Here is a 12,299-nt window from a genome sequence, read left to right on the forward strand (position 1 = left end):
CAGGCCTAAGCCATCAGTAGGACATCCCCTGAGGGCTCCCAGTATGTGAGAGGGGGCAGGCTGGGCTGAGGGACCCCCCAGTGCACGAATTTCGTGCACCAGGCCCCTAGTTAAAAAATAAAAATCAATGAAAAAATATCCTTAGATGAGGATTAACAAACAAAAAACTAATTTTAAAAAAAGAAAGGAAACAATCCCTTTTGCAGTTGCATCAAAAAGAATAAGCCCTTGCCAGTTTGGCATAGTGGATAGAGGGTTGGCCTGAGGGACGAAGGGTCCCGGGTTCAATTATGGTCAAGGGATTTAGCAAACTGGGCTTCTTTGAAAGGCTGATGGGCAAAAATGGCTGCTCTCTGCCACCACTCCAAATTTCCACCCATATCACCTCCCCCTCTGACTCTTCCGACCCAAACTCTACATCACAAATGGTGGCACCCCACAGCAAAAACTCTCAGCATTAAGACAAATTACATTGTAGTACACTGACATCAGCACATTACATACAGCACATTGCTATTTTAATGTAAACTGAAAAAGGAGGCTTGAAAAAGAAATTGCCCGAGTGTTCTGAAAATAGTAGCTGTAGAGTTTTTCATTCTAAAAAGTCAAGAAAATTGGTGTAAGGAATCACTAACATTATCCCAAACCCTGACATCCTAATCACATACACCTTTGCTCAAATTTGTTTTCCCTTACTCACATTTGTTTGAATTGGGTTTCTGTCATTTTGTAAATGAAAGATAACTCAGATATCTGAGGAGAGAATTGTTTTGATGAATAAGTTTGAGGTAATGGGAGGAAGAGTAAAAGGAGTGAATCAGTGGCAGAATAAGAAAGCCTGTATTTCCAAAGTAACAGATAATCACATAAAGTGCATAGTAGTATGTACCACCCCTACTATGTCCATTTGACTGTAGGTTTAAGAGAATCCTATCTAATAATAGACAAACATGGTAATTGACAGTACCTTCACTACGCCTTCCATTGGCTAATCAGCACGATATGCAAAATAAACGCCAACAAAGATGGTGGCTAATTTGCATACTGTAGGCAGGGCGGGCCAACAGGAGCTGCCATCCGGGCCCCCGTGTGTGGCCCTGGGCGGCGGGACCCTGCGGCTGTTATCGTGATCGTGATCGGAAACCAGGCCGCAGGCAAGGTGGCACCCCGGGACCCAGGAGCCGCCTTGCCTACAGCCGTGATCCTGATTGTGATCTGAAAGCCGGGCGCAGGCAAGGCGGCCCCCTGGGACCCAGGAGCCGTCCTGCCTGCAGTCTGTGATCATGATTAGAAAGCCGGGCCCGCAGGCAAGGCGGCCCCCTGGAACCCAGGAGCCCATCGGTGAGGTCGGAAGGTGAAGCAGTGATCAAGCTATGCGGGGGAGGGTGGGGGGACAGAAGGAGCTACAGAAGCAGCTCTGGCCGGAGACTGAAGACTCTCACCAGAGTGAGGAGCAAAGACTGAAGGCTCCAGCCACAGTGAAGACTGTGTCCAGAGCAAAGATGAAAGGTGGTGGCCAGAGTGAAGGTCTGGGTCCCGGGTGCCAGAGGAAAACTGGTGCTGGCAGCCAGGGGAAAGAAGACCTATTGCACGAATCTCTTCATGCAATGGGCCTCTAGTCTATATATATAAAACCCTAACATGCAAATAAACCGAACAGCGAACAACCGAACCGGTCACTATGACGTGTGCTGACCACCAGGGGGCACGCGTGGAACATGGCAGGTGTCGGCAGCAGGCGACAGAGAGCAGAACATGGCGGGTGTCAGCTGCAGCAGGATGGTGGAGCAGGTGAGTAGGGCGCCAGTTTCTGTCATTGAGGTGAGCCTCTTGTGGTTACTGAAAATTCTTTGCTCCTGCACGCCATGGTCCCACCCAATGCTCACACCTTCTGCCAGTGCCGGTCCCACTTGTACCCGCTGCCGGCACCAGAGCTGCCACTCGCATGCGCTGCCAGCGCCTGGCACCGGCCTTGATCGCTCGGTGCCATCAGCGGGTGTGAGTGGCAGCTGCCAGCCCAATCGCCCCTCATGGCTTCTCCATCTCCCCCTGCTCCTGAGGAGCGATCAGGGCCAGCAGCCACCTCTCGCACCCACTGCTGGCGATGGCCCCGCTCACACCTGCTGCTGGCACCAGAGACACCACTCGCAGACACTGCCAGCATCAGCCCCACTCGCACCACTGCCAGCACCAGAGCCACCGCTTACACTCACTGCCGGTGCCTGGCGCCGGCCCCAATCACCCCTGAGGGCAATCAGGGCAGCAGCAGCTGCTCACACCTGCTGATGGCACCAGCCCCACTCGCACCCGCTGCTGGCACCAACACCACCCATTTGCTCTGCACCCTTAGCGGGTGCGAGCGGAACTGGCACCACCAGCACATGGGAGCAGGGCTGCTGGCAGGCAGGGGACTGGGGCTGTGGCAGGAGGGGCTGGGCAGGGGTGTGGAGTATGGGCCGAGATCTGCCCCTGTGCCCACCGCAGCCTCATGGCCCACAGTTCCTTTCAAGGTGCACGAATTCGTGCACTGGGCCCCTAGTATTCTTTAAAAGACATAGCAATGTTTGTGAAATTTGGATTCCAGCATTGAACAAGTTTGCAACCATGGACAGTGTAGTAACTGCATTTATTAAATGTATGCCATATGCCAAGAATTATACTAAGAGCTTTATATGCATTATTTTATTTAACCATTTCGTACGTGAGGAGAAGACTAAGACTCAGAGATATTAAGAAACCACCGCCAAGGGTACATACCAACTAAATGCAATCTTGAGGTCTGAATACAGATCTCTCTGACTCCAGAACCCATGCTCTCTACCAATATACTTACATGGCCTCCCTTGAAGCAAATTTGTGTCTATTACATGAGGCTAAATGCTTTCAAACTCACATTGTCATTTTACTAACCTTCATAATTCCTCTACTCACTGGAGTGCTGGAAAAATATTGAATAAATATCTGTTTTCCAGTTAAGAGAAGAAAATGTGCAAGCAAAAAATAATAATGCTGTATATTCAGTACTCAAATTTCATTAAAAGCAGCACAATAGCCAGCTTACTTTTTTAAATAAAAAATAAATTGGACTTTTAGTTCTAATGCAAATTCATCATATAGAGTGTTGGTATAAAATGTTCTCATGAATCTAGGTTACTGACTTGTAACTAGACAAACCCTCGCTCTTAAAAATAGTACCGCAGACCATTTTTAAAGTCGCTGATCTTTATTTGCTGTATTCTAAAAGGTAAACTCTAAATGATAACAAACTTAAAGTTATTTATCAAATAATTCAAACACATGCTTAAGAAAAGTATCATTGCTAATAAGATAGGAAAGCCTACCTTAACATTGCTTTGTTGAGAAAATTCCTTTATTTCTATGGCAAGTTGTACTTAACAGGCATTAGACTGGAGGGAAGAAGGAACATCAGGGCCAAAAACAAAAATTCATAGTGATTTAATCTGTCTGAATCACGAAAAGGTTATAATATAGAAAATCAAATACAGAACAATCAACACATCAACTTGTTTTAAAACAGTATGTACACAAAAAATATTGGTTTCTATAATATATCCCTGATGTTGCAAGATTAGCAATAAAAAACAATTTTCCCAGGAATTTCAATAAAGAAAAAGCACTGAACAAAAATACCACAAGTCTCAAAAATGTCAAGGAAATGCAATCCAGAAAGAGAGTCCAAATATTAAAATCATTACTTGAGGAATGCCTGTTGAATTCAAAGATTCAGACAAGGTCTAATTTCACTTCATTTACCAACTTTCTTACAGCACATCCCAGCAAGTCTTTCTTAAGATTCTTTACATTCTTCTGTTGCTTCTTCAGTCTCCTGTTCATCTGCACATTAAAAACAATACCCAAAGTTGTTAGGCCATCAGACATGTGTCCATAATTAAGAAAAATCATTATCCCAAACCCTGACATCCTAATCACATACACCTTTGCTCAAATTTGTTTTCCCTTACATTTCATTCAGCCTATACAACAGCAAACCCTTTCACACATGAGACAATAATCACATACTCATTTCATACTTACTGGACAATCACCACAAGCTGCATACAAAGTTTACAAGAAAAAGTGAAAGGTAAGGTGCCTGCCTTCATTGAGATTACAGCTGACAGAGAATGTTCTGGGTTTCAAGAATTAAAATGTTTATGGAGGCCCCAGCCAGTGGTTAGAGCAGTGGTTAGAGCATCAACCTGCAGGGTTTGATTCCGAGGCAAGGACACATACCTCAGCTACAGGCTCAATTCCCATCCAGGCGGGGGCTGGATGGGCCACCTGTGGGAGGCAACCAATCAATGTGTCTCTCTTACATTGATGTTTCTCTCTCTTTGTCTCTCCCCTTCCCTTCCACTCTCTTTAAAAATCAATGGAAAAAATATCCTTGGTTGAGGATTAACAACAAAACATATGCATTTGGAGACAGGCATAAAAAAATTTTTTTGGCTTTAAACTAAGCTTTTGGGAAGTAGGACAAAACTAAATGTAAATACATTTAGAGTAGACAAGAACTTATCACCTTTCATTTCTTTAAAATTATGACATTAACAGAAGTGGAATGGAAATAATCTTCTCCCAACCTTGGTGAGGTTATCAGAAAAGGCAGAATTGACCACAGAACCAAAGAAAAGGAGGCAACAAAAGAGAATCAGGAGAAACTGGAACCCTCATACACTGCTGGTGAGAATCCAAATGGTGCTGCTGCCTTGGAAACCGGAAAGGTTCACATAAACCCAGCAATTCTATTCCTAGGTATATGCCCCAGCGAGAAAACATACATCACCCCAAAACCTGTACACCAATATTCACAGCAGCATTGCATATACCAGCCAAAAAGCAGAAACAACCCAAATGTCCATCAACTAATGCAGTGATGGCGAACCTATGACATGTGTGTCAGAGGTGACACGTGAACTCATTTTTTGGTTGATTTTTCTTTGTTAAATGGCATTTAAATATATAAAATAAATATCAAAAATATAAATCTTTGTTTTACTATGGTTGCAAATATCAAAATATTTCTATATGTGACACGGCACCAGAGTTAAGTTAGGGTTTTTCAAAATGCTGGCACGCCGAGCTCAAAAGGTTCGCCATCACTGAACTAATGAATGGATAAGTAAAATGTGGCCTATCCATACAACAGAATGTTATTTAACAATAAAAATAACGGAGTACTGATACACATGCAGCATGGCTGGAACTTGAAAGCATGTGTTAAATGTCACCAGCCAGACACAAAGGCCACATATTCTATGACTCTACTTATGCGAAATGTCCAGCCTAGGCAAATTCATAGAGACAGGCAGTAGATTAGTGATTGCTCAGGACTTGGGGGGCTGGGGAAAAGGGGGAGTGATTGCTAATGGGTGCAGTGTTTGTTTTGGGGGTGAAGTGTTGTAAAATTGATAGTGGTAAAAAAAAAGCCCAATTCTGTGAATATATTAAAAACCATTAAATTGTATAGTGTTGTTGAACAGTGGCCCAAAAAATCATTACATCCATATCCTTATGCCTGGAACCTGTGAAAGTTACCTTATTGGGGAGAAGGGTCTTTGCAGATGTAACTAAGCTGAGGATCTTGAGATGAGACTTACTGATCACCCTGGAATACTCAGGTGGGCCCTACATGCAACAACAAATACCCTTATAAGAGAAGGGCATTTCACACACACACACACACACACACGCACACACGTACACATACGCACGCACGCGCACACAGACACACGCACACGCACGCATGCACATACACAGGCAATGTGAAGACATGTGGAATGATGTGACCTATATAGCAAGGAGGCCAAAGAATGTCAACAGCCTGAGAAACCGGAAGAAGGAGACATTTTCCTCTGGAGCCCCAGGCAGAGTGTGGCCTTGCTGACACCCTGAGTTCAGACTGCAGGCCTCCAGCACTATAATGTCTGTTGTAATTTATTATGGCAACCATAGGACTCTAACACAGGTTTATGAAATATACGACAACAATGCTGTTATTTAAAAAATCAATCTAATAATTAAGGGCACATGATTTGTAGTTACAGAAAGTAAAGTGAAAAGTGTAGTAATGTTGTCAACCCATGGAGAAGAAATATTAAACAGGATATAGAGGAAGTCGGGGTAGATAAGAAGCGAACTTCAGTATCCCACACCTACCATGGGGACTGATAAGACCATACACGACCCCATGCCTTCATAGGGCTCTTCCTCTTATCTGGAGTGTTCTCCTTTTTGCCGCCCAGTAAATGACCACTCATCCTTGGAGGCTCAACTCAAATGCCACCTGCCCACATCCACAGTGTTTGTCATCCCTCTGGAGTGCTGCCATGTACTTTGTCCCGAAACCCTTATTACACTTGTCCCACCCTAGTGTGATTATGTCCCACCCTGCTGTGATTATCGGCTTACGTGCCTGTCTTCTTCAATAGACTATAAAATAATTCAGGGTAATGATTGTGCCCTACTCACCTGATACCCTGGAACAGTGGTTCTCAACCTTGGCTGCACATTAGAATCACCTGGGAATCTTTTTAAAATCCTGATTTCTGGGCCTCATCCTCCAGAAATTCTGTGTGTGTCAGTGGATAGAGCATTGGCCTGGGCACCAAAGGGTGAGTCTGATTTCCAGTCAAGGGCATGTACCTGGATTGCTGGTTCAAAACCCTGGCCCTGGCTAGGGCATGTCTCTCTCACATTGATGTTTTTCTCTCCCTCCCTTCCTCCCACTCTCTCTCAAAACCAATGGAAAAATATCCTTGGATGAGGATTAACAACAACAACAAAAAAATACTGATGCCCACAGCCAACCCTTAGAAATTTATTTAATTCATCTGGGACAGAACCAAAGCATTAATGTTCTAAATCTCACCAGGTGATTCCACCAGAGTTTAAAAAACGCCATCTAAGGCAGTGGTTCTCAACCTTCCTAATGCCACGACCCTTTAATACAGTTCCTCATGTTGTGGTGACCCCCAACCATAAAATTATTCTCACTGCTACTTCATAACTGTAATTTTGCTACTGTTATGAATCATAATGTAAATATCTGATATGCAGGATGTATTTTCATTGTTACAAATTGAACATAATTAAAGCATAGTGATTAATCACAAAACAATATGTAATTATATATGTGTTTTCCGATGGTCTTAGGCGACCCCTGTGAAAGGGTCGTTTGACCCCCAAAGGGGTCGCGATCCACAGGTTGAGAACCGCTGGTCTAAGGGATGGACTCAGAATAGCTTAAATGCCAGACAGATCAGAGACAGATACCAGATAGAAAGATCTAAATATCAAAAGTATACCAAGCATAGATGATCCCATACTCACTACATATGTTCCCAAATAAAATATTAACCATGAAAGAGTGAAGAATTCAAGCTACAGCCTGCTTGCTTGCTCAGTGGCTGCGGGGAAGGTTAACCAAGGAAGGACAATAGGGTTGGCGGGAGAGATAAGAAGGCAATCTGGAACAGGTAGTATCTTCTTCAAAATGAAATTTAAGAAGAAAAGCGGAATTGAGCAGATGGGGGGAAAGATACCTTCAGACACTGTTTTCATCGCCATCATATACACTAGTATTTTTTTACAAACCTAAAGTAGACTGGCCAGCAAACCGTGCAGTCCAGAGCTGCTCTCAAATCACCCGCTGGCGTCATCTTGCTATTGGGTACAACAGTAAACCCTTTGCAGACTCTGGTACGGTAGATGTGGGTCAGGCCTGATTCGGCATTTCTAACAAGATTCCAGGTAATAACAATACTGCTGGTCCATAGGTCTCGTCTACAGTCATGGACTTTAGTAGCTTTTCCTTTTACCCAATCTGATCAAAGCAATGCAATCAGGAGTTCCCAATAACTGATAAAGTGATCAGTACTACAGTTAAATATTAAAACTCTCCAATTTGCCATTGTTCACTTGATACTACTAACAAAATGATAGAGAAATTGGCATTTTATAAATAGGTAGAGGAAATAAGTGGCAAATATTTACATGTAAAGTCTACATCAAGAACTGGCTTAAAGAAATTCATTAAAAATAACTTGGAAAGATACATTCATCAGATATATAAACTTACTATATACCAAAATTTTGTATCAAAAGGAATTAACACTGAAATTTCCTAATATGGCAGCTCTGATAATTTGAGCAAACAAACTTTGGATGAGGGCTTTGATTAATTACTAAGAGCATCTGAGGAGCAATTAGCAGCCTTGAAAAGCAATTTAACAAATAATATCTAGGAGGCCTGAAGGCACACACTGTGTGAGAGTAACAGCACTCCATCAAAGCAAGGACTTAAGTTTTTCCCTAAGAGCAAGCCAAAATATTTTTAAAGGGAAAAAGCTAATAGTGTTACTGTTTTTAGAATATCACTGCTCCACTGCAAATCGGTAAGACAATATTAAAACAAAGAAAACTTTCTCAATACAACCTACTTTCTTTGAAACTATTCAGGCAGTGTGAGCATTAACATAGACTAACACACGTTCCCTTCAAACCCTGCAACATTCTTCCCAAAAGTCAATCTCCATGTAATCAGACTTCATCAAACAAGTAACAATCAAATAGACCTTTTGATGGGCAGAATTTCAACATGAAGAACAGATTGTATAGTTGCCATTTGGGGTAGACTTACTCTATCTGAGGACCACAGAAGGATAGCAATAAACTTTCTTACTTCTAAACTGAAACCCATATTTCTCAAGTATGTGCAGCAAAACCTTGTGGATTACATTACTTTGACAGGCTGAACACTCTATACCCGTGGTCGGCAAACTGCGGCTCGAGAGCCACATGCGGCTCTTTGGCCCCTTGAGTGTGGCTCTTCCACAAAAACCACGTGTGGGCGCGTGTACAGTGCGATTGAAACTTCGTGGCCCATGCGCAGAAGTCGGTTTTCGGCCTGGGCGAGTCTATTTTGAAGAAGTACTGTTGATATTTGGCTCTGTTGACTAATGAGTTTGCCGACCACTGCCAAGGACTCTAATTTCAGGAAGTCTGGCTAGGGTCTTGGACATAGGTATGAAACAAGCCAAAGACTCTCCAGCAATCCCGATGCTCATCCTGATTAGGAATACTAGTATGTCTGTGGTTTGTAACAGTGCTTCTCAAACTTCCCTGTAAGTTTCACCCGGGGAACATACTAAAATGCCAACTCTGACTCAGTAGGTTAGGGGTGGGCCTAATCAGCCCCCTGTGATCAGCCCACACTCTAAGCAGCAAAAGAATGGAAATCACAGGGTTGCAAAGGGCCAAGAACATGAAGTAGAGAGGACCCGACGCGGGCCCCGTCTTCTAAGGGAACATCTGCTGCTCAGCTTCCTCACCAGTGGAAGGACCTGCTGATTCGTCAGAAAGGTCAGAAATCCCGGCTTTTATGGGAAATCCCCTAATTAAATGTTAAAAACCATGTAAGTCAACCAAGTCCAGTCACTGACCTAATTAATCATTCATGTGGATTTTCTCATTTGATCCTTATTACATCCTTATAGGGTAAATATTAAAGCCACCTTATCTTATAGATAAGGAAACCAAGGTGCAGAGGAGAGGGAGAGAGATTACGTAACTTGCCTAAGATCACCTGCCGCTAGCAGAGCAAGGATTCAAACCCAGGTGTGCCTCACGCAGATCCCACGCTCTTAACCACCAGGTGAGAACGTGCTGGTGGGCGGGCAAGCCAGGCGCCCCTCTGCTCACCGAGGCTCTAGCCTGGACTCTGTTAGCTCTGTCCTTTGGGGAATTAATTTGCTCGATGGTTTTAGGTTCTTAGTTTCAATTTTGAGCAACCAACCCTCCCAGTTTGTCAGGGACTAAGGGTTTTCTGGGACGAGGAACATTCAGTGGTAAAACCTGGACACTCCAAAGCAAACCTGTGGTCACCCTAGTTTTCATTTAGGGGTGTTATTTTTCGAACAATCTTATCTGACTCATTTTTGCATTTGCTATAGAAATTGCTAAGACCGCTATTCACTAAAGGGTCCTATGGCAGTTCCATTGTTTTCCTTGAAGAATTACTATAGTTCGACCCCCTTCTTTACTACGGAACCGACTTTGGGTCCCTCTATGCTCTTTTCTATTTTGATGTGTCATTCATATTTTCCTCTTTATTATATAAATTTCTGTTGATAACTAGTTCAAATGGTGAGTGGCAAGAAGAGAATACTGTGCATGCATAGATACTTTTTTTGTTATCTAAAAATCAATTCAGCATAAGATTATTTGATTAAATAATAGAATAACTACAGGCCTGAAGCATTTTCTTTCTGAAGTGCCAGTGTACTCAGTGGTGTCTCCAAGGCTGATACCAGGGAACACTTACTCCCCACTCTTCTCACTCTTCCATGTGGAGGAGCTCACAGTGGGGAAGCATCTGGCCTCACTCCACCTCCTCCACTCCCCTAGGGAAGAAGAGCCAGGTATCTGATTGGTGAATTTGGAGGAAGAAATGGCCTGCTCAGTTTAGCCCAGTGGTTCTCAACCTTCTGGCCCTTTAAATACAGCTCCTCATGTTGTGACCCAACCATAAAATTATTTTCACTGCTACTTCGTAACTGTAATGTTGCTACTGTTATGAATCATAATGTAAATATCTGATATGCAGGATGGTCTTAGGCGACCCCCGTGAAAGGGTCGTTCGACCGCCAAAGGGGTCGCGACCCACAGGTTGAGAACCGCTGGTTAGCCCCTTCCTCCCAGGAAATCGGCACCTGGCCCCAGAGGTGCTTCTGTGCCTCTCCATACTCCCGGTTCCAAAGGTGAGGCTTGTGATTTTCGCCTCTGCCACTGACTGGGTGCGAAAGTTTGTTTGGGAAGGCGGAACATTAGGAAGACTGTTTGGCCCCTTACATTTCACCATCAATAAAGCTGACCTCCTTGATCTCCATTCATTGGAATCCATCTATTATCTCTCAGATCTGGATGGGGAAGGAAAGATGCCATTGATGGATCCTCTAGAACCCTAACAGTGAGTGAGTACAACACTAAATTATTGGACCTCATAAAATTCAAACAAAAGTAGTTACCACTAAGTTTAAAGCATAAACAGGAAAAATTATGTATTTCACATTGGAAACTTAATATAGCTGTGAAGCAAATCCTTATTTTTCAATGCCACAACTTAAACTAGTCTTTAATGCCATTATATAAATTACAATTTAGCATTTTAGAATAGAATTGCTTAGCAAGTTATTTTAATCATTGTAAATGCTGAGGTTAGTAAAATAAAATAAAAACTCCAACTTCAGATATGCTAACATATTCCTTAAAGTTTATTGTGTAATAAACAGAAAACAAAATATGGTTCACATATTCACATCTACACCATCTTAATCCTCCATCCGCACAAGGGTTATTATAATCCAGTAGGATTATCTGCTGCCATCGGAGGCATGTTCTGTGGAGTTACAGCTAAGCTACCTTTCCATTAAGTCACTTTAACATCTACTTCATTCCATGTTCTACTCAGAAACAGATATACATCAGTGTGACTCACGTGCACATGGAAGTAAAGTCATATCTTAGCAAAGCATGGTTCTAACCCTTCTTTCCCCCGTCCCCCACCTCCACAAACACACTGATCCCATGGGACTGAGACCCTACATACAACAAATCATCGCATCCAATTTATTAAGTATGATTGGAGCAAACAAAGAGGAGATGCAGGTACTTTCTCTCTAATAAAAACCCTTTGTTTCTAAAGAAAGTAAATGCACTGCAATTTCAGAGTAGAACAAAAATTTTCCTATTTTGTTCTTTCATTTATTTGTTAAGTGAAGATCTTGGTGGGAGAAGGCAGACCACACACACCCATCTCACTGAAATCCATGTTGTCAGTAAATTGCAAAGCTGGATAAAAACTTAGAGCTTGTGAAATTTCATTAAAAAAATTTAAAAAGTTCCAAATCTGAACACAGAATGTGAACCCTACATAAATCTTTAGTGATACCTAGGGAGGTAGGTATTGGGAGATATGCGGGAATAGAAAAAATAATATTTGAAGGTTGCAAGTGGGAAGCAATGGAGAGGAAGAATAAATGTGAACCATATTTTCAGTATATCATTCTAAAAATGGATAATTTAAATTATTTCATTTATTTAACAGGCATTAAGTTTAGGGCAGCACTTTGGACACTGTTACAGAAGGTGTAGCAATGAATCAGAAGGTAGAACCTCTGCCCTCAAAGAAGATAAACAATTTTAAGGAAGAGACCTGTGCATGCATAACAAGGTGAAGACAGTATGTGTAAAATGACCTGATGCTCTGGGACATTCAG

The sequence above is a fragment of the Myotis lucifugus genome, unplaced genomic scaffold (assembly GCF_000147115.1).
Source record: "Myotis lucifugus unplaced genomic scaffold, Myoluc2.0 scaffold_38, whole genome shotgun sequence".
Classification (NCBI taxonomy): domain Eukaryota; kingdom Metazoa; phylum Chordata; class Mammalia; order Chiroptera; family Vespertilionidae; genus Myotis; species Myotis lucifugus.